The sequence below is a fragment of the Macaca fascicularis genome, chromosome 2 (genome assembly GCF_037993035.2).
Source record: "Macaca fascicularis isolate 582-1 chromosome 2, T2T-MFA8v1.1".
NCBI classification, from domain to species: Eukaryota; Metazoa; Chordata; class Mammalia; order Primates; family Cercopithecidae; genus Macaca; species Macaca fascicularis.
In genome coordinates this window covers 195,152,398-195,177,007 of record NC_088376.1, presented here as the reverse complement: position 1 = coordinate 195,177,007, position 24,610 = coordinate 195,152,398, and the positions used below count along the sequence as shown (strand labels likewise).

Here is a 24,610-nt window from a genome sequence, read left to right as displayed (position 1 = left end):
TTGCTACAATAAATCTTCATTAAGAAAACTATTTTTATTTTTAGTTTTTAAACTTTTTTCATTTGTAAAATTTGTATTCATTCAAGAAAGCAATGCTAGCTTGATAACAGCTTAATTTTAGTTCTTTAACACCAAATCAGTTATTACTAGTGGAAATTCTCAGGTAAATTTTAAACACCTATATGCTAACACACACAGTCACACAACCAACCTAACTAATACTAGTAAAAAATATTTCTCTCACACCCATTTCACAGGAAATCCAAAACACTACTCTGGTATAATTAACTCAGGGTTTATCATTAGATAAGAGAAACATCAGTTTCTTTTCTAAAATTAGAAGATTCATGCAGAAAAAGTGAGAAATGCAATTCAACTCTATTAGTTTGCGGTATAAATATTCAACATACTGATGATATGTAATGATATTACAAATCATTATGGTTAATTTTCCATGTAAACTTGCCTCAATCACAGTACTTAGATATTTAATCAAAAACCAATCTAGATTTTCTGTGAGGGTATTTTGTAGATGAGAATAACATTAAAGCAGTAGACTTTGAGTCCTTAATGTGGGTAGACCTCATCCAATCAGTTGAAAGTTTGAAGAGTGAAAACTGAGGTCCTAGTGGACAATGGAATTCTGCCTCCAGATTACCTTCAGACTGAAGCTGGAATGTCACTCTAATATACAAACAGTCTTTCACTGTGGCATACAATGCCAAATAAATTAATCCGGCAAAATAATAATACAATCAACTTTAAAAATAATAAAATATCAAATGACTAGATGAACACTTCACATGATAAATTTAATTTAAACTCTTTTGTGCTTATTCTTCATACGTGTCATTTATGTTATGTCTTAAATAATTTGAGACAGCATTCTGTTCCAAATTATATACTACTCACTTTCTTTTACATGACACAACTCACATAAACTTTGTTATCTAAAGTTTACAAAAATAATAAATATTAGGCTATAAAAATTAACAAAATTAATAATAAAAATGTTTTTATTTTAGTTTTATTTTTGAGGTGAAAAATGTTAACAAAAACACTGATAAATTCAGAACTTATTAAAAACCGTAAAACTTATTTCAAACAATGTAATATTTATAGTAATATATATTTATTACACATTTTTTCATGTATTTCAAACAACAGAATATCTAGGATAATCTAAATGAAATTATAAGCTAGTGGTAACCATGAATCAGGAAAATTACATTTGTATTTGATACATTAATACTTTTAAGTTTTACATTTACAGCAGTTCCCTAGTCTGAATCTTAATTTTAAAGAGAGATGCATCACCTTAGTATTTAATGCATAAAAGTTGAGTGGCAATAAAACATTTAAAAAATAATTTTTTCACTATTTCTTACAACTGCTAGGGCAATTTTCCAGGATTCCCAACACATATAACCAAATATGCTGAAAAATTTTATTCTTCTAGAAAACATTCTTCAAAGAGCTTAATGAATAAGATAATTGGAAAGTGCTAATAAACTGAGAGTGCCATAGCATTAACAGTTTTCAACATAATAATCATATTACTTTTTAATAAGATTACTGCTATTTATGAGATATGATCATTTAAAAAGAAATTTGGAGATACATTCTTACAGGATAAAAAGGAGAGGGAGAGAGATACAAAGAGAGAGACCAATAACTAACATTAAGAATTTCTTCTCAAATTTCTCCTTATCATATTAGTTTTCCTTTTGCTTTTGTTCTGGGAAAGTTTAAATTTGATATTCATTTAATTTCAAACCTCAATTTCGAAACAAAACAAATGATTGAATATTTTCACAACTATATTATTCACTAATGTCAATGACCTTTAACCAGAAACCACAAGGAACACATCAGCAGCTTCAGCAAGAAAGAAGATCCCCAGGAGGGACCCTCAGGCACCTCAGTAGGAGGGTTTCAGGACTCACAGGATTTGCACTCTCATTCTGTGATTTTGGAAAGACTTTATGCAGTCATGGATTTACTCTTGAATTTGTTTCACTCTCAGGCAGCAGGATTAATTCGATGTATCTCTTTATCTAGAAGGATAAAGAGGCAGCAGTCCTTCATCCTAGCCAGAATAGGGGGATGTTGACCATTTTTATGGCTTGGACAAGGTTCAGTGTCTATGTTCAGACATGAGAACAGAGTGGTCTGCTTTTGTCTTGAATTATATGGGCAGCGAGTGACCTTACCAATGTTAATATTCAGTGAAGCTTTGTGTTCAACAGAAGAACATCAGGGCCTAACTACAACTACAAGGCTAGATCTCCTGTTATGGAGTTGTTTTTCTTTCTCATTAGTCCATGTAAGATTTCTCTCAGATGATTTATACATCCCATTCCGTGTACTGGCAAAGAATATCAGGTGAAAGTGTCTTTCTAATTAAATCCTATGGTAATGAGTTCAAGAGAGACTTTTGATGTAGTATATATGTCAAATTCCTAAGGTCAGAACAGAGAATAGTGGACAAAGAGTTTGCAAGAGGACTTGAAACTGTCTAACTAAGAAAGTTACTCTTCTAACACTATGTTGAATAGGAGTGGTGAGAGAGGGCATCCCTGTCTTGTGACAGTTTTTCAAGGGGAATGCTTCCAGTTTTTGCCCATTCAGTATGATATTGACTGTGGGTTTGTCATAAATAGCTCTTATTATTTTGAGATACGTTCCATCAATACCGAATTTATTGAGAATTTTTAGCATGAAGAGCTGTTGAATTTTGTCAAAGGCCTTTTCTGCATCTATTGAGATAATCATGTGGTTTTTGTCTTTGTTTCTGTTTATATGCTGGATCATGTTTATTGATTTGCATATATTGAAGCAGCCTTGCATCCCAGGGATGAAGCCCACTTGATCATGGTGGATAAGCTTTTTGATGTGCTGCTGGATTCGGTTTGCCAGTATTTTATTGAGGATTTTTGCGTTGATGTTCATCAGGGATATGGGTCTAAAATTCTCTTTTTCTGTTGCGTCTCTGCCAGGCTTTGGTATCAGGATGATATGAACAGACACTTCTCAAAAAAAGACATTTATGCAGCCAACAGACACATGAAAAAATGCTCATCGTCACTGGCCATCAGAGAAATGCAAATCAAAACCGCAATGAGATACCATCTCACACCAGTTAGAATGGCAATCATTAAAAAGTCAGGAAACAACAGGTGCTGGAGAGGCTGTGGAGAAATAGGAACACTTTTACACTGTTGATGGGACTGTAAACTAGTTCAACCATTGTGGAAGACAGTATGGCGATTCCTCAAGGATCTAGAACTAGAAATACCATTTGACCCAGCCATCCCATTATGGGGTATATACCCAAAGGATTATAAATCATGCTGCTATAAAGACACATGCACATGTATGTTTATTGTGGCACTATTCACAATAGCAGAAACTTGGAACCAATCCAATGACAGACTGGATTAAGAAAATGTGGCACATATACACCATGGAATACTATGCAGCAATAAAAAAGGATGAGTTCATGTCCTTTGTAGGGACATGGATGCAGCTGGAAACTATCATTCTCAGCAAACTATCACAAGAACAGAAAACCAAACACCTCATGTTCTCACTCATAGGTGGGAATTGAACAATGAGAACACTTGGACACAGGAAGGGGAACATCACACACTGGGGCGTGTTGTAGGGTGGTGGGAGTGGGGAGGGATAGCATTAGGAGATATACCTAATGTAAAAGACGAGCTAACGGCTGCAGCACACCAACGTGGCACATGTATACATATGTAACAAACCTGCATGTTGTGCACATGTACTCTAGAACATAAAGTATAATAAAAAATAAAATAAAAGAAAGTTACTCTGTCCGACTTCCAAAAAGAAAAAAAAGTCTGGTAGCAATAAACTAATAAATGAGGAATTTTTGAATAGTTACTTTAGAAGTGGTTTTGTACTGGTGAGTTTTTATTGGCCTTTTGCTAAAAGTTTTCTCTTAAAAACATTTTCTGCAACATTTAATGATTTAAAGTTTTTAAATCATGAATAAATATAAAAATATAAATAGACTCATAAATATATAAAAGCTAGATAGACAAAGAAATTATAGTCCCTTCAAACTCAACATGTTTAAATAGAACTTTTTCTGTTCTTCCAAAATAATAATTCTCCTTTGTCCCCACATCTGATCTATTAACACATTTTGACACTCTGCTAAAAAGTTATTGAATCCATCTGCTCTTCCCAAACCCCACATTTTTTCCTGATTGTAAAAGTTCATTATATATTGTATATATTATACATGTGTATATGTTACATTATATATTTTATATCTTCAGCTATAATGGTAGAATTTCTGGCCTTAATTATTTGTCAGTCTCCCAATTCTTTTTTCACTTCCCATCTTATTCTTTTCCCACTCAGCCCTCACAGTGATTTAAGAACACGTTCTGAGTATGCCCCTTTCTCTGCTTATAACTCCACAACGATGTCTGTCTCCCTTCAGAACAAAGTCCAGCTTCCTTGTCAAGCATTAGAAGGGCCTTAAGTTCCTTAACGCCCCGGATTCATCCTCAAAGTTTTAGGGGAAAGCAAGTTTGAGAGGCTCTGTCTCATTAGCCTGACCCAACCGATACTGTTATGTAGAAAATGGCCACTTAATCATTCTATGTAAAGGGTGAAGCAAATACATTCTCAAGGTTTTCTTTCCAAACATACGGATGCTCCTAAATTCTTCATTTGAGCCCTCCAATACCAATGAGGGTTTACCTCAATGAGCACACACACTTACACACACTATCACCCTATGCTCCAATTGCAATGTGTTTATTTTGTTTCTCATATTTTGACATTTTCCCCCTTTGGGAGTTAGCTCACAAGTTACTTCTGATCAGAACACTTTGCCGCTGTTACCTTTGTTTTACTGTCCCGCCCCCCTTCAAATTCTGTGGATACATCTAACTTACTATTTGTAACTCAGCCTAGCAATCACTTTATCCTATTTGCGGAAGAAAGAACTACCATAAAAGGCCTCTCTCGTCTGTTAATTTGGGAGCTCACTGAGAGTTAATGAGATTTATGTCTTTATATTTTCAGTATTCACAACTGTATTTGAAAATAAAGTTATCTTGATATTAGTGAGAATTTATCATTTTTGAATATAAAATTATTTTCACTTTTTAAATGTATGATTATTAACACGTTTCTTGGGGGGAAATAAAATAATCACGCTTTTAAATTTCTGATGTAACCTGTCCAATTTGACATTCAAATACAGGATAATGTGCCTCTGTGTTTTTCTCCTAACACTCATCAATCATCATTAATCTTTGACATCTTCTGAGTTAATAATAATCAAGAATCATCCCTCTTTTATTTTGGCTCACATCATTTTCGTTTCTTTTTGAAATGTAAATATGTACCATCATAAAACAGAAAAGATTAGAAATAAAAATATCAGATAATTGCCATTCAAAAGTGTTGTCACTAAATACAGAAGAGATTTTTGTTTTTGTCACTGTGAAAAGGATCCAAATATAAAATGGAAAAAAGCTATCTTTGATGCTCTTTCTTGATCTCTTTTTGTGTTTATATTTTTTGGAATATTTTTCTAACTGTATTTGGCACTAGCAAAAGTTAATCTAACATTAGCCTGCTTTCAACAACAGCCAAAAATTAACTGATAGCAAAGAGGTTGATCTTTCTGACAAAGATAGAGTGTAATATTTACACCTTTGCCTTCTATTCCACAGAAGTTGGGTACAATTGTAATTGTTGCAAAAAAGAGTGATAGTGGGTTTGAAAATTATTTAAGCTTTTAGAGAAAGTTTATTTTTAAAATGCCAAATTTCCTGCACCTAACAATAGCAGTATTTTATTACATTATTTAAATAATTATTATTTATTAAATAAACAAGTGTTATTAAAGAAACTTAAATAGAAATACAAATAATATAGTTATTGGTTGCAGAAAAATTTAGCACATCCTATATATGTGGAACAAAGTCTTTTAAACAAAATCATGGTGTGTACATGCTACATTTTATTTCACTTTGTGTGTGTGTCTGTGTGTGTGTGTGTGTGTGTGTCTGTGTGTATATTCAAAATGTCCTTTTATGACAAGTTCTACATTACCTAGCTTTCGCATACCACATTCTGATGCATCATACACAGTTCTTGGGTGGGGGTGGGGGGGTACTTTTGAAGTATAAAAAGCATTTAAAGAAATATTTTTGTTTTGTTTTAGAGATAGAATTTCTCTCTACCACCTAGGCTGAAGTGTAGTAGTGCAATTATAGCTCATTGCAGCCTTGAACTTCTGGAATTCAGTCATCCACCGACCTTGGCATCCCAAATATCTTTGATGAAAGGCCTGTGTCACCATGTTTAGCTAATATTTCAAGCTATTTTTAGAGATAAGAACTCACTCTCTTGCCCAGCTTGGTTGTGAGCTGTTGACCTTCACCAATCCTTCTGCCTGGACGTCCAAGTAAGAAAGTTTGTAAGAGTTTGAATGTAAATCCTTTGAATGTAAATCCTTCTAGGTTTGTTTCTCACTTTCTCTAATATTAATGATTAATGTGTTTCTAGTCACAACTTTTGTTAGTTATTCTCTTGAATCTCACACCATATTTGTAATTATGTATATATATGTTTGTAATTATGTATATGTATTTGTAAATATGTATATATCCATAATTATGTATATATCCATATATATGTATATAATATATATATATACACACACACATAATTACTAGCTGATATGGCATAAACAGTTTTAGGATTAATGCTTTTTACCTGTTGAAAACCAGAGTACGTAGGAGACAGGAGATTCCTAATGTACATTTAGGGTGCCATAGACATCAGTCAGTATATGCCACAGTGGGAAACAAGAACGTTAGATAATCTGGAAAGACTGCTAAGTGGACATTCTTTACGTGACTTTTTACTGTTTCAATGTCTGTAAGTAAAAGTAGTTAGATTACTTAAACTGTTTTCAAATCTCACCAAACATTTTGCATGTTTTATGTATAAGATGCATCAAATATACAAATTAAAATTCTCATTATTATTGCTGAAATCAGACATCCCAAGAATTTGTATACATTCTATAAATTAGAAAAAATAATTACAATGTTTAATGTGTTATGAACTGAATATTTTTGTTATTAATAACAAAAACCACAGTTTATTAAAATATTTAAGGACGCCTTTTACGTATTTTCCAAGAAATTTCAATGTGTGACAAAATGAAATCTAAACCTTAAACATGATGGTTATCACAATAATGCTTTACTATTAATTTTATTAATAAAAACAATCACTGACACCAATAGTCAAGCAGTAGATCACTCACTCCTGAATTAATGCATGCACATCCTTCTGTTATAATATGTATTTTACATGAATCCCACCTGCTTTTAGTGTAATTAATCAAAAGTGGGGTTATGTCTTCTCCATTATTGTATTCCAACTGTAAATAATAGAGTCAGTTATATAATAGGCATTTGATATACATTTGCTGATTCAATAGATGTATTCATTTACTTTGACATATATCAAATACTTTAGAAGATCCTTTTGAAGCTTAAAAGTTTGGAAAAGAAGAAATTAAAGTTTATTTTCTTGCAAATTATAACTAAAATTATCTTCCTCTTTCATATAATTTACTTTATGATCGTATTAAGCAAATAGCTTAGCCTTTGTATCTCAGTTTCTTTTGTAAAATGAGATATTGGACTAGGTAATTTTTATGACTATTTATATCTGCAACATTCTATAATAACAAATACAAAACACTCTTTTCTCAGCATTTCACACTTGCGATAATTTATAGGAGTTTATATAACTTTTAGTTTTGGTTTCCTCTCTGAGTGCCTGAAGACATGGAATCCTCTGCATTCTACTAGATTCTCTTAGTCCTGCTATAGAAACAACAATTCAGTAAGAACCTTCTTAAAAGCTAAAAAGAAAAAAAAAATGTATGTGCAATGTGGAATCTCAATATTCTAGGGAAAAAAAAAAAAAGAGAGAGAAGCTCTTAGCAGGAGAATAAATAGGGAACAAAAAGTTAAAAAAAAAAATGTGAATACAGTCCCAGGGAGAACAATCAAAGTGACTCACACAAAGACATAGCACTGATCACATTAATCAATTAGAAAAAGTTTATGGAAAAGACGTCACAATTCTCATAACAAAGGTAAGAGTTGAGAAAAGGCTTCAAGAAAATACGTGGATATTGGTTGAACTCCCAGAGGGCACAAGACAGCCAAATATGGAAGTTTTTACAAAACAAAGAAATAAAAGCAAACACTGTCTGAAAGATTTCACTATATACTGACCCAAACTTCCCACCTTGAAAGTTTCGTTAGAACACCAATAGCTAAATGGTGGGAAAGGGCCATTGTATTAAGCTAACTCCCTTAGGAAAGATAAGACTACTGGGGCTGATAAAAGTTCTTACAAGCATACCATATTTAGTTTCTAATAAGAGCTATATAGAACTATTCAACAGGATTTTGAAATACATACCATGTTCTTGAAATTTGAGGAGTAAAAATATTTTTCTAAATTAATGAATATATTGCTCTATTCTCAGGCCTAACAATGCCTTGAAATCCATGGAATTTAAAAATGGAGGATAACACCTCTGATTTCACAACATTAAAGAAAGAAAAGGTAAAACAAGATTGATATATCTAAAGTATATGTTCAGTTTATTTTAAAAATCCAGACAGGAAACCACGAGGGGATATATAAAAACAGACCTATTTTAATATAGATGGATGAAGACAGGCATTCAGAGATAAGAAAAGATTTAGTAAAACTCGAGGGAATATCATGTTTGTCTCTACTTTTAAAAGTGTGCAATATGTCCCTTTTCTAAATTTACAGAGTTCTTGTTGTTTAAAGAGTCGGAAAATAATTTTACTTGGCATCAAAATTGAATGTACTATAATTTCATAGGAAAGGAAGGAGAAAAAAGAAAGAGAGAGAGGGAGGTTTCATCAAAAATTCACATAGGTCTCCTGTGAGAAGCAGACAAAAGTGTTGCAGATCCCCTGTAAAAGAAGATCTATACTTCAGAAGGAATGCCCATAGTGTAAAATCTAAAAGGTGTTCTTATATTTTCCCACACTGGTCCTACAGACATATATTTAAATCTTATAAGAGATGCTGATTTAAGTCTTCAGTTTATTCAGTCCATACATAATGTTTTGTCACAAATATTCAGGAAAATGTAAGGTATAGCAGTATGTTCTTTAATGAGACTTAGAATTTATTTTGCATTGGAACCTTAAGCTTAAAGTGTTAACTTCTGTAACATTAAAAAATTGCAACTTTCTATAATATAATAGATAATGTAAAGATCAATGCAAAATTACATAGATTTTGCATTTCATACTGGGAATAGTATACAAAGTAAAACCAACTGATTCTCAGCACATGACCCCAATTATAAAAAGTTTGAACACCCTCTACATTTGAAAAAGGAAAGAATTATAGGCATCTATTTACATTGTGTAATGAATGATGAATAGTAGAATTAAGTCATAGAGCTACAATTAAGTTGTCTTCAGATAATATGGAAAATACAAATTATAAAAGGAATAATAAATTGGCCTATGGCTTTCACTCCATATGAATAGTTAGCTATCAAGTGTCATGAAAATGCCAAACATTTCTTAAAATACAACTCATTTTAATGTAATGAATGAATACATTATTATGCACTTTTTAGAAGGTAGGAGAAGGGCAGTATATCTATACAAAGAAAGAATATGACACAGACTAGTTTTTTAAAAATCCGACAACGCTTTAATTGAATTTGTACTCAGTTTTTTTTAATTTGTGAAATAGAATCATTTGAGTTTATAGCTATATACTTCATAGATACATTTTTTAAAGTTGAAACACATTTTGAATAGCAAAAGAACAGATATAAGAAAAATAAATAATTTACTGTTAAATCTTGTTTTTTTAAATCATACCACAATTCCTTAAAAAATGATTTAACACATTAAAGTAATACATGCTCCTTTCTTGTTGCTGTTCATTAAATAATTTTCAGGTTTTCATCTGTTAAGTACCACTAACTTTTTCATAATTTTGCAAACAATTATATGATAACTAAGACAGAATTTTCTACCAGACAATATTTAGCTTTACAATGTGATCAAACAACTTATAGCTTGCGTAACTCATTTTGCTTAAGAAATTATTAGTTGAACTGTGATGTTCCAAGGTAATATAAAAATGTTACAAACCAAAGAAAAAAGTAAATAATGGTAATCTTATATCTTTTTACATACCTATGAAGTTAGATTTTCTCATTTAAACACTCCAGAGAACCCTCTCAGAGCACACAATAACTATGTTCTCATTAAATTAATTGTCCAGTACTTCCTAGTTTGAATACATTTTATATAGGTGATATTCCATCACCATTCTCCATCATTCAGTTATCCATATTTCATCATATTTCATATAGTTTTTTATTTTTATACTATATTTTTAATTTTATACTATAATTCTATGCATTGTATAGCTTCAATAAAGATTATTCCATTCACCTATCAAATATTTACACTAAACCTACATATAATTGTTTGATTATTTACAGAGCAGCTGCAATCATTTAACCTAGCTACTAAAAGAATAATTTGACTAAATGTCTACATTCTTGCTATTTCCCCTTTGGGGTTATGCTTGTAGCAATATGGAAAGGTAAAAAGGGACTGCGAGAAATTAAATCATTTATAAAAATAGAAAATTATTTTATGATAACCATAAGGGCATTGGGTAGTGTATGTGTACTCCTGTGTTTGTATCTCTATATGCTCTGTTTTCCCTACCCTCTCCTCCCCTTCTTTCTCGTCTCCTTCCCTTACCTTCATTTCCCCCTGTATCTTTCTCTCTTTCTCTCACCATCCAATATTCATTTATCCACCCATTGATTTATACATCAATGCATCAGCTACATGTCTGCATCTGTGTGTGTGTATGTGTGTGTGTGTGTGTGTGTGTGTGTGTGTGTATGTATGTATCTACCTATACTTACTGGTCTATGTTTATCTATCTATCTATCATCTATCTGTCTTTCTGTCTATCTATTTATCTCTCCATTCTCTTCCTAAATATCTGGAAATCATTATATTGTTATGAAAAATCCAAAACTTTAGTTAATAAATCTAAACTTATTTCCAACCTAACTTAGAAATTTACTTAAATGTAAGGCTTGACTCTGGAGGTCATCAACATCAGTTAGTGTTTATCTAGAGAAAATTTCTCAGTACGTTATTTTTACAATAGAGACTCAAATGTGCATGGACCCCAAACCACTGCCACGTCTAAAATGTTAAAAATTCTAGTATTAACTACCCAGTCAGTATTTGCCTTTCTAGAGTTGTCTTATATCCACTGTTATAACAATTTGTTTCAATCCGGAACAACAGTAACAAAAAGCTATTATCTTGCCATTTATACTTCTCTAAAACTTAAAAAAAATCTATAATTGTCCCTCTCTCCATTCTGATTATTTTACACGTTTGCTGAAGAAAGTAAGCTATACCTTCTGTTGAGCTATAATTTTACTAAGTAGTCCTTCACACTTTCATTCAACATGTTGCTCTGTCACCTGAAATTTCATTAAACTGATGTTAACTCTGATGTGTTGATCTGATTCTGTCCCCTCACCCCCAAGATACCTTCAGAGGTGGTGTAGGTTTCCAACAGGAAGCACATAAATGGTGACCATTATATTTTATATTCTGGAATGAAATAAGGAACTTAACTGCCCAGATTCATTATTTCATTATGGAATGCAAAATGTTGAATTTCTAATTCTAGCATTATTTTTTTTTTAACTGGAACACCGTTAAGAGCAATGTCCCCTTAAGAATTATTTGGCTATTCTGAGGCAGAGTTTCTACATGGAAAGCAGAGTAAAAGGTCGATTATTTTTCTTCATTGGCCAGTACAAACATGTGTTGCTTAATGATGGGGATGTGTTCTGAGGAGTGCATCATTAGGCAATTTTGTCATGTGCACATCCTAGACTGTATTTTCACAAACCTAGCTGGTACAGCATGTTACAAACCTAGTCTATATGGGATAGCCTATTACTTCTAGGCTACAAACCTGTACAGCATGTTATGGTACTGAATACTGTAGGCAACTGTAACACAATGGTAATTATTTGTGAACCAAAACATACCTAAACATAAAAAAGTTACAGTAAAAATATGGTACAAAAGATTAAAAATGGTGCACCAATATAGGGCACTTATCATAATTGAAACTTACAGGACTAGATGTTGCCCTGGGTGAGTCAGTGAGTAAATGTGAAGGTCCAGGACATTACCATGTACTACCGTAGACTTTATATAAATATTGTACATTTGGGCTACACTAAATTTATTTTAAAAATTTATTTTCTTGATAATAATTTAGCCGTAGTTTACTGTAACATTTCACTTTACAAACATTTTCATTTTAAAACTTTTTGACTCCTGTAATAATGCTTAGCTTAGAACACAAATACATCATACTGCCGTACAAAATTATTTATTTTTATATTCAGAATCTCTAAGCTTTAGGCAATGTTTAATGTTTTCAACTTTATAAACATTTAGTTAAAAACTAAGACATAAACACACATAGTAGCCTAGCCCTGCGCCGGGTCAGAGTAAATGTCGTTGTCTTCTATCTCCATGTCTTGTCCCACTGGAAGTTCTTCAGGTGCAGTAATATGCATGGAGCTGTCATTTCCTATGATAACAATGATTCCTCTAAAACACCTCCTGAAGGACCTGCCCGAGGCTATTTTAAAGTTTTTAACAATTATGTAGAATTACTACATGAAAATAATAACAAGACACTTAGTATAGTAAATACATAAACCAGTAACATGCTTGTTTACTATCATTATCAAGTTTTATGTACCATGCATAACTGTACATGCTGTACTTTTATACAAGTGGCAGTGCAGTAAGTGTGTTTACACCAGCATCACCACAAACACATCTGTAAAGCATTACACTATCACTTTACAAAGGCTACGACATCATTGGGTGATAGAAATTTTTTAGCTCCCTTATAATTTTATGGGACCACTGTGGTGTGTACAGTTTGTCTTTGACCAAAACGTTGTTATGCGGCACATGACTGTATTTAGAATACAGAGTTGTTCTCCTTACACGCATTTTTGACTAACATAATCTCCTGGATTCAAATATATTTAATGTTTCAATACTTTATGACGGTGATGCTTATTGATGCTCCTATGTTGTCCTATATCTGGGCAATGGGAGCAAATGCAGGATAGCTTTTAAGTGTTCTTGACATGACCTTTAATCTTTGACAATTTTCTTATTTCTGGTATGATAAAATATTTGTATTATTTTTATCATATAACTGGAATCAGCTATTTCTTCTAGAAATCTTCATCCTTACTAGTGAGAAAATCAGAGGACATTAATCTCACTGCTATTAAATTCATCATAATTTCTATTCTCTTTCAGGACATAAACCTAAAAAAGACACATATATATATATTTTAGTGATAAAATATATACATTCATTCTGTTTTTTCTAGATCATATCTAAGCTTCTGGATTTTCTGTTATTTGATTTTGTATGTCCGTGCCATTGATACTTACAACCTTGATTAATAACAAAGTTGTCTTAATTAATGGCTTGCTTTAACCTACGTGCCAGTTTCAGGAAACAATACCAGCACTACTAATAACAATATGATTAGAAAACAACAGGGTTCTTTTGTGTTGTTGTTTTGGTTTTTGTTTGTTTGTGTGTTTACTTTTTTGAGACAGAGTTTCACTCTTGTTGCCCAGGTTGGAGTGTAATGGTGCAACCACAGCTCAACGCAACCACTGCCTCCTGGGTTCGAGTGATTCTCCTGCCTCAGCCTCTCTATTAGCTAGGATTACAGGCGTGTGCTATCATGCCCAGCTAATTTTGTGTTTTTAGTAGAGACGGGGTTTCTCCATGTTGGTCAGGCTGGTCTCAAACTCCTGACTTCAGGTGATCCATCCACCTTGGCCTCGCAAAGTGCTGGGATTACAGGCATGAGCCACCGGGCCTGGCCAAAACAGGTTTTTTGTTTGTTTGTATGTTTGTTTTTAATCTTCTTCTTCTTTTTAAGACATATTCCATCAATCAGATTAGTATTTCAAAATCACTGAGATAAAGACTCTCTACTGCACTATGAAAACAACTTGCTACAGTTAAACTTGTATTTTGCTCCATTTTTAAAGATTTAATTTTTAAATATATTTTGTTTTATAATTATAGAATGCATGTTCATATGTCTAAAGTTAATTTCATAAAAGTCCACCTTTTTTTTTTTTTTTTTTCCGATACAGAGGACAGAGTCTCGCTGTGTTGCAGAGGCTGGAGGGCAGTGGTACGATCTCAGCTCACTGCAACCTCCACATTCAGGGTTCAAACGATTCTCATGCCTCAGCCTCCCGAGTAACTGGGATTACAGGTGCCTGCTATCACGCCTGGCTAATTTTTGTATTTTTTATAGAGACAGAGTTTCACCATGTTGGCCAGGCCTGTCTTGAACTCTCTACCTCACGTAATCCTCCCACCTCGGCCTCTCAAAGTGCTGGGATTTCCTGCATGAGCCACCATGCCCGGCCTTTATTTATTTATTTTTCTTCTTGCTCTGTTTAAGTTGCTTTTTTTTTTCTCTTTTCCTCTCTCTCTGTCTCTCTCTCTCTCTCTCTGTCTCTCTCTCTCTCACACACACACACACACACAATTCTATTTGAATTTTGATTTATCCTTTTATTTTGATTTGTTTGCAGATTTGTTTTTAAATAAAACACACACACATTTATGCATGTATTATCTCATCCATCCATTCTTTGATAAATGAAAACACACCAGTAACAATAGTATCCACTTCACTTTATACTTTATCCCAGAAATTTGTTACATATATAGCTTGTCTTCATTCTTTTCTAAACTCCAGAGTATTACATTGGGCGAATATACTATAGTTTATTCAATTAATCTTTATTAAAGGATTTTTGGATTTTAGACAGTTCTTCACTATTGGTTTAAAGTTGTTCTTTCTTGGTTTTATTCACTGTATGTTTAATTTCTTTGTAATTTTTGTTTTATTAATCTATTTTCCTGATCTATCAATTTTTTCTTATAGCTATGTTTGTTATCCCATAATTTTCAGGTGTTTAGTTTTTATAATTACTTCCAAGATGTTCTAAAATTTCACCCTATATTTTCCATTAGACAGAATAGTCAATGAATAACTTGGTTACAATGTTTGTTATTTTAATGTCTTTTGATAAGCAGATATTTTTACATTTCTAATGATTCATCTATTTCGTTATTTTAAATTATATTCTTTCTTTCTAGTAAACGTTAGCTTAATCTCAAATCACAAAATAATTCTCTTATGTATTCTCCCAAACATTTTTTTACTTTTCTGTTCAGGTGTATTATCCATCTCAAGTTAATGTTGTGTTTGATACAAGTCAATAATTAGGCACTTTTTTGTCTCCACATATATGGATATCCAGTTTTTCTGAGATCATTTGTTTGAAGACTTTCCTTTCCCACACTGACTATATTTAATACTTTACTTTTTAAAATATATTTTCCATTTTTTGAAAATCAGATGACTGTGTAGGTATTAGTCTATTTCTGTGCCAGTGTGTGCGTGTGTGTGTGTGTGTGTGTGTGTTTCTATGTGTTGGTTCTTATGCCAGTACTGGTAGTGATAGGAGGCAGACAAATTCCTAGGCAGACAGCGAGGAGTCCCCAGTGGAACTCAACCTTCAAGCCAAGGACAGTCTGAAGCATGAACACCAAACTAGCAATTCCGGATCGAGTCCATAGACCAGAGTGAAAACTTCCTTTTTATGTTCAGTGTGCTCAGCCCCTGATTGGTCCCAGGCCAAGCCTTCACTTCAGCCCCTGATTTGTTCTCCACATCACCATACCTCTTTCTGAATGGTACCTTTTCCAAGCCCACCCAGAAATCAATCAGCACGAATCTCCCCGTTCTAAATCCATAAAAACCTGGATTCAGTCTCACAGCTGACAACTCACTTTCAGGATCCCTCTCACTGCTGAGAGCTTTCTCTCTGTCCCTCAGTAAAATTATACTCTGCCTTACTCACACTCTAGTGACCATGTAACTCATTCCAGTTGGTTGTGAGACAAGAACTTGGAACTTTCCGAACTGCGGGAATGAAAGAGCAGTAACACTCCCTCCCACCTCCTGAACTTTGAGAAGGAAGACATTTCTTGGGGACTCCTCCAGAATCAGTGGAAGGCTGAGTAAGAGGGACCCTATGACTCTTCACTTTCAATTCCACAGCTGCTTGTCCTCAGATATTTTTCTAGAACAGATGGAGCACTGAGCTTCTGTCAGTTAATTAAGGGTGAATTGTGTGGCTGCTGGTCTACAACACACAGGTAACAGGCTTGCCGGGCAGAACTTTGTTAATAACCCTTCACCTTTAGGTGTTGGGAATGCTGGCATTGTTCCAATCTAGTTTACCTTCATGGAAGTCTTGCCATGCCATAGGATCAGAACAAGGTCCTTAAGGTATCTTGCTGAGGGTACATTCTTGGTGTTACCTGAAGACTCCTGGACCAGCTCCAGTCACCAAAGGTTCATTCGTGTGTTGTTTAAAGGTTTCCAGTCTTTCCCATCATACTTTCTTTTGAGACTGTCATGGCTGCTAACCCGTCCTTATATACAACTTTACGAGCGGTTTTGCTACCCCAAAGAGATAGTATTACTGGGCAGAATGAGTACTTGGCTTAGTCATCAGGAGTATAACTCAGAACAATGTGGTTTTTATTTATTTCTAGAAAGAAGGGAATACAAAGATTTAAAGAGTTTTTTTTCCTCTGTTGAAGAAACCCACTGGCAAACAATAGGAGGCTATTTTGCCCTAGACAACATTTCATTCTCTGCATTATAGTTGTTTTTCCAACTTGTCAGGAGTCAACACAGTGCAGCAAACAGGGGAGTCAATATATGCAAAAAAAATTGTTCTTTTGGGGCCATTTTGTTAGGCTGGGCCCCCAGTCCTTGCGGACCTCTCTCTGCCTTCTGCCTAAAGAGGATCTGGTCCCTCAGCTTCACACTAACATTTCAGACTCTCTCAATAACTGCAGAATCCCTTGGATAAATTGGAACGGATGGCAAGTGGACTCTTCCCTTTGAGTGCCTAATCTGCCTTATTCCTGAAAATCGAAGTCCCTTGTCTGCTGGTCTTATTACAATCAGCTTGTGTGGGTCCTACAGCTTGCCCCATTTGTGAATGGAAAAAATCTGCTTGTAATAGGGAAGCAACAGTGCACATGCCCTGCCAGTTGTTGGCTGCAATTTGATGAGGGCCACTGGGAACTAATTTGATGGATCCATACTCCCTCCTAAGGTACCTCTCTTGTCTTCAGTTAGAATCATTTCTCGGCAGGAGAAGGGGACTGTGTCTGGGAGTCAACTGCTCCAGTTTCCTCAGGTGATATGATCTGGCGCTGTCTATCAACTATCAGTTGAGGGATGTTTTGAAAGATTTAAGGATGCTCCCTCTGTTAGAGTTCCTTGACCAAATCCTATTACTTCAATGTGTTTTCCAAGCTTCAGTCTGGAGCCCTAGAAGGGAAACTAGATCTGAAGGATCCAGAGGCAGTCAACAGTGAAAGGCTAGGGAACAGTGAGGGTAAGCATGATGATTCCTGCCAATCAGGCATTCCTGCTTCATGGGTGGAGGTCATGCTTGCATCCATGGCATGACATGAATGCCATAAGCCCATCCATGGTGTCAGTACCAGTTACTGAAATTCTAAAGATGCCTTAAATTCAAGATAATAAAGATGGGTAACAAACCACCTGCAGCCAGCAATCCCCTGGAGTGCATCCTGAATCACTGGAACTCCTTTGACCCTCAGACTCTAAAGAAAAATTTTCTTTCATTCTTTTGAAAATGGGCCTGGCTGGATTATAATTTGCAGGATGGGGAAAGTTGGTCTCTGGAGGGAAGTACCAATTTTACTATTATCTTGCAACTGGACCTTTCTGTAGATGTGAAGGCAAATGGTCTGAGGTCCCATAGGTTCAGGCTTTCCTTGGCCTTCAGTGTAATCTAGACCTTTGCTGATGTTGTAGGATTGATCCAGCTCTCCTGGAAGTCATCTCAGGAGTGGCTGCAAGGACAACCCTTTGGACTTTCTGGGACTGGAGCTGGTCCAGGAGCCTTCAGGTAACACCAAGGTGTAGCCTCAGCAAGACCCCTTAAGGACCTTATTCTGATCCTATGACATGGCAAGACTTCCATGAATAAAATCTAGATTGGAACAAAGGAACTAGGGAAGCAAACTCCAGAGGTGTCTCCAGTGTGGGAGTGGGCTACCTCTGGTCCTGCTCCTCCTGGTCTATCCAGTCCTCCCTATCCAGGTCCTCTCTAAAGCTTGTTCCTATCCTAGAAATTCTCATTTCAGGTGGGTCCCAGCCTCACTTCTGCCTATGCATGGACTCATCAGCATGCATTTCTCCATTCTAAGACCGTAAAAACCCAAGAATCATTCTTACAGCCACCAACCCACTTATGCTTCCCCTCTCACTGCTGTGAGCTGTCTTTCTGTCACTTAATAAAATTCTACTCTTTCTGATGTCTGTGTACCTCATTCCTCTCAGTCATGATGATAGTGACAGGAGAGAGAAATTTCTAGGTAGACATGGATTGGCCCCCAGTCAAACCCAACCTTCAAGCCGAAGACAACCTAAAGCCTGACAACTGAACTGGCAGCTCCAGATAGAGGCCATGACCAGAGGGAGAACTTCTATCCCATATTTCCCCTTCCTTGATTGGTTCCTTCTGGATAATGCCTTCTAACCAATCAGATGGTACTTTCTCCAAGACCACCCATGGACCAATAAGCATGAACTCCCCAGTCCTAAGTCTATAAAAACCCTGGACTCAGCCTCACAGACAGCTACCTACTTTCAGAGCCCCTCTTGCAGCTAAGAGCTTTCATTCTGTTACTCAATAAAATTATTCTCTGCTTTACTTGCTGGTGTCTGCATACCTCATTTCTCTTGGTTACAGGACAAGACCCCGGAACCCACTGAATGGTAGGAACAAAAAGAGCTGTAACACTCTTTACCACTTGCTGATCTACAGAAGTGAAAAAAGCCACTGTGTGCCGCACTCTCCCATTTATCAAACCACAGACAGCAGGAATAAAAAGACTTGTAACACCCTAGCTGAACTACTGGAGTGAAAAACCTACTGGATGCCACTCCCTTCTGCTTACCAAACTATGAGAACAAAAAAGCTGCGACAGTGGGAAAAGAACTTGGAACTTCTCAAACTACAGAAGTGAAAGAGCCTAAACACTCCCTCTCACTCGCCAAACTTTGGAAGTGAAGAAGCTACAATACTGTAACACTTCTTCCTGCCCACCAAACTACAAACTACAGAAGTGAAGAAGCTGCAACATTTCCACTGCCTTGATTACTATAGCTTTACAGTAAGTCGTAGAGTTAAGTAGTACACATCCTGCAATTTGTTGTTCCTTTTCAGGAACGTGTTAACTATTCTACATCATCTCTACATTCATATGAGTTTGTCAGTTTTTTACACAATATCTGCCAGGATTAGATTTGGAATTACATTGAATGTTTAAAACAATTTTTCCAAAATGGATAACCTTAATATATTAAATTTACTGATTCACGAAAATCATATACAGCTCCATTTTTTTTCTTCAATGTCTGTCAAGAATATTTTGTAATTTGCAGTTTATACATTACCTACACATTTTATTAAAAGTATCTCTAAGGAGTTTTTGTTTTTTCATGTTAATATTAACTAAATTATTCATGTTTTTCTCTTTTTGTTTCCTTTTAGTGTGCAAAAATAAAATTTCTAAGTTATTATGTAGATTCCTAGAGATTTTATATGTAAATAATGAAGTAATTGATAAGTAGCTTTTTATTTATTTTCCTTACCTTACTGCAACAACCTTTGTTGCAATATTGAACTGAAGTGGTGAGATTAGGGATTCTTGACTTTTTCCAAAATATATTTGGAAAATCTTCAATATTTCACCATTGGATATGATGTCAGTTTTAGATTTACTTACATGCTGTTTACATGGCTTAAACAATTTCTTTATATTCTTAGGATGCTGAGACTGTTTATGTTATTAACATTGTAAATTTGAATAATGCCTTTTCTGCATCTATTGGAATGATCGAGTGCTTTTCTATTCTATTCTATTAATAACAAGAATTAAATAGATTGATTTTAAAATTAATCAGACCTGAGCTAAACATAGGCTACCGTGATATGTGAACATTTTCTATATTGATGGATACGATTTGCCAGTAATTTGTTAATGATTGTTGTGTTTGTGTTTAAGGATGACATCATTGTTTATATGTTCTTTTTCTTTCCTTTTTGGGGGTAATTTTATTATCATAGTTTAGTGTTAGGCATTAGCAAAGAAGTGGGAAAATGTGTTTTTCTTCTCTATTTAAAGGATCATGTAAGACTCTGATGATCTGATTTTTGAGATTTTGATTATATTCACCAATGAAATAATTTTACCTTGGAGGTGTCTTTATGAAATATATTTTATAACTAATAATTTAATTAGTAGCTATAGGCTGTCAAGTTTTCTGTTTTACTTCATGCCTTTTTTGATAGTTGTACTTTTCAAGAAGTGTATTTATTTTATCAACATGTTCAAGTCTATCAAAACAAAGTTGTTATTAATATCCCCTTATTATTTATTTATGTATTATCTGTGGTGATAGTCATGCTTTCAGTCAAAGATGCTAATTTGTGCTTTTTTGGTGTTTTTTAAATTTAATAGCTGAGCTAAAGCACTATCAATTTTGTGTGTATTTTAAAATGACCAACTTTGGCTTTACTAATACTCTATGTTTTTGCCATTGATATCACTTCTGTATTTTGTTCATTCACCCAATTATTATTACTTCATTTCATCTTACTCTTTTTTTAGCTTATTTTGGAACCATAAGCAATTACTTAGGCTTTCATTTTCTTCTTGTATAAAATGTACAGCTATGGATTCATCTCCAACTATTTTTGTGGCAGTATCACACTGTTTTTGGTATGCTCTAATTTCTAGTACAAGGTATTTTTTTGCTGTTTGTGTGCATGTGTGATTCTTCTTTGATCTTGAATCATTTGTAAATGTATTCTTAAACATCCCAGAGTTTGTATTTTTAAATATAGGTTATTGACTACTGACTAAGTATATTTTCTTACAAAACTAATTTTGTATAATATAAGAACTTTTAAGTTATTTAACGTGTTTTAAGTACCATCAAATAGTATATTTTGGTACATGTGACAAGTACAGTTGAAAATAATTCATATTACGAAGTTGTTAAATTCAGTGTTCTATATTACAATTAATTCAAAGTCATTGGGAGGATTTTTTCAAGTCTACGTCATTGTTGGTTTTTTTCTAGTTGCTTTTGTCAGTTTCTGAAAGATAAATTTACTATCACACATTCTGCTTATGATATATTCTACTTCTCTTTCTATGCTTATCAATTTTGTTTTATGTATTTGAAAGCTCTTCTGTACATAAACATTTTCAAGTTTTTTATTTTCTGAATAATCTTGTATTATTATGAAATATTTCTATTTATCTCTTTTCATTATATTTATCATGATATCTACTTTTTTATAGGAATGTAGAAAACATAGCCTATTTATTCTTTTTTTTCCTTTGGCATGATGTTTTTTTCTATATACTTAACTTCAACATATCTATGTCTATTTACTTAAAATATATCATTTGTCAAAGTATTTTTCTCCACTTTGTAAGTAATGCATCATAAACATTAAAGATTAAATATCTTCAATTTAATTAGGGTATTAAATTCATTAATATTTAATGCCAATCAATTAGTTTGAATAGAATCCTAGAATTTTAATTTATGTATATCATCTTATTATTTCTATGCTTGTTTTCTTCCCTTTTTGGGATGACTTGAATTTTTTTTTTTTTTTTTTTTGAGACAGAATCTCACTCTGTTGCCCAGGCTGGAGTGCAGTGGCCAGATCTCAGTGCCCTGCAAGCTCCGCCTCCCGGGTTCCCGCCATTCTCCTGCCTCAGCCTGCCGAGTAGCTGGGACTACAGGCACCGCCACCTCGCCCGGGTAGTTTTTTTTTTTTTTTTTTTTTACATTTTTCGTAGAGACGAGGTTTCACCATGTTAGCCAGGATGGTCTCGATCTCCTGACGTCGTGTTCCACCCTCCTCGGCCTCCTAAAGTGCTGGGATTACAGGCGTGAGCCACCGCGCCTGGCAACTTGAATATTTTTAGATTTTCATTTTAGGTTATACAATAATTTTTTAGATGAATTTATTTGCATACATTTTTAGTGGATATACTAGGGATTAAAATATAACTCCATCAAGTTTGATAATCTACTAAGAATAACATTTTAATGCCTGATAAAAAATATATAAATCTTGTACTTATACTTAATAATTCATCCCCTTCCAATCTTTCATATTCTAAATGTAAGGTATTTGTGTATGTATATATACTTATGAAATATATATATCATATACTTATGAGATATATGAGATATTTATATACTCATATATACTTATGAGATACATAGATATCATAAGTACATAAGTTTTAAGCTCCACAAGGCATTTTTATTCTGCTTTTAAAAACAATATATACATACACATAATATATATCATATATTATATATTATATATCTTACAATCTTATAAGATACATATATCTCATATATACTTAGGAGATATATACATATGTATATATATCTCATAAATACCTACGTTTTAGGCTCCATAAGGCATTTTTATTTGGCCTTTAAACAATCAAATGTTGTTAAAATTATTAAGATAAAATATATTATTTTATTCACTAATTTGCCTTTAATTTTATTTATTTTTTCAGATTAAAACGTTTCCATTTCATATTATTGTCCTTTATTTTAAGGTCATTCACAGTAAAGGTTTTCTGACAAAAGATTACTTTGTTTCTTTTATCTAAAAATATCTTTATCTCAATTTCATTTTCAAAAGATATTCTTAGTGGATGTAGAAATCGATTTTTGTGGCACTTTAAGAATATGTTGTTCCACTGTCTTCAGAATTTCATTATTTCTGATAAGAATCAATAATCATGAAAACTGATATTCTTCTAGATATAATGTGCTGTTTTTCTCTGGTTGCTTTTAATATTTATCTTGATTTTCTCTTTATTTGGGTTTAATGGTGGTTTGATGATAAGCCTCAGTGATTTTCATTTTCTTAGTTTAAACTCTATTAGGTTTTGTTAGACTTCTTGGATCTGTAAATTTGTATCCATCACCACATTTGTAAAAATTGCAGTCATTATTTTTCCAAATATTGTCTCCACAATATATATCCTACTTATTCTCACTATTTCATAAACTACATTTATGTTAGAATATGATATTGTTCCATATGCCCCTAAATAACTTTATTTAATTTTTGACACTTTTTGTCTACTCTTGAATTTGCATAAACAAATAAAACACAAAACAATTTATTGGTCAATGCTTATATAAATGAATATTAAAGCATCTAATGTTATGTTAGATGGGATTTTATTATGATTTGAATATCAAATTTTAGCAATAGAAATGATGACATTTATTAATAGTTTGGTATCATATTAGGAAACTTCAATCTGCCTACTAATTTTATCCATTTATGTATTAATAACCTAGAACAGTTTGGCAAACTCTGGTTCATAAGTTTGTCATCCGCTTTTTTAAAGAAACTACTACAGAAATTTATTTATTTATATATTTCCTATGGCTGCTTTTGTGCTACAATGTCAGAGTTAAGTCGTTGCAAAAGAGACTATAAGGACCAGAAGTCTGAAACATATACTATCTTACCCTTAAAAAAGAAGTTTGCCTACTCCTGACTTAAAACGTAGGTGAAAACATATTTATATGGAAATTTTAAGCACTCTCTCTTATTATAGGAAACACAAAATATAAACTGTCTTTAGATTAATTTGCTGGTTATTCCTTATTAATAAGTTAATATCTAATGAATATATGTTTTCCTTATGACAAGCATTACATTTTTATCTGTTTTATAAGCAAAACATATTAAAAACATTTTTTCAGATCTAAAAGAAATAATAAAAAATGACAGTAATTAAGTGGTTGATTAGTTTAGTGAAATTCATATATACTAGTTATTGCTTAAGGAAGAAAACATATGTTTAAAAAATTGACAAGAAGACAGAAAATATACTAACACTTGGTATTTTGTCTGTTTTCAGGGATAATGAACCTTAAATATTAAAATTTTATTTTGTAATAAGGTAAATATATAGAGAGAATTTATACTGATAATAAAAATATGTTTTTTTAAAAGCATGAGAAAAAGCTAAAGACCATTAGTGATCCTATCAATAGAAAATAAAATTATGAAACGATTCTTTTTTTTTTTTTTGAGACAAATCTCACTCTGTCACCCAGGCTGAAGTGCAGTGGTGCGATCTCGGCTCACTGCAACATCCACCTCCTGGGTTTAAGCAATTCTCCTACTTCAGCCTC

At 33.4% G+C, this 24,610-nt stretch overlaps 1 long non-coding RNA gene across 3 annotated transcripts; it reads left to right on the top strand.

Moving 5' to 3' along the window:
• The first annotated feature begins 6,399 nt into the window (after nucleotides 1-6,399).
• LOC102122248 (uncharacterized) lies at nucleotides 6,400-21,893 on the top strand. Of its 3 annotated transcripts, none has more exons than XR_006695943.3 (3): nucleotides 6,400-6,463; nucleotides 18,152-18,245; nucleotides 19,092-21,893. It is a non-coding gene; the product is annotated as an uncharacterized lncRNA (long non-coding RNA). The 3 variants fall into 3 exon arrangements; XR_006695944.3 differs by lacking the exon at nucleotides 6,400-6,463 and adding an exon at nucleotides 7,582-8,655; XR_012431837.1 differs by lacking the exon at nucleotides 18,152-18,245.
• Nucleotides 21,894-24,610: the final 2,717 nt, after the last annotated feature.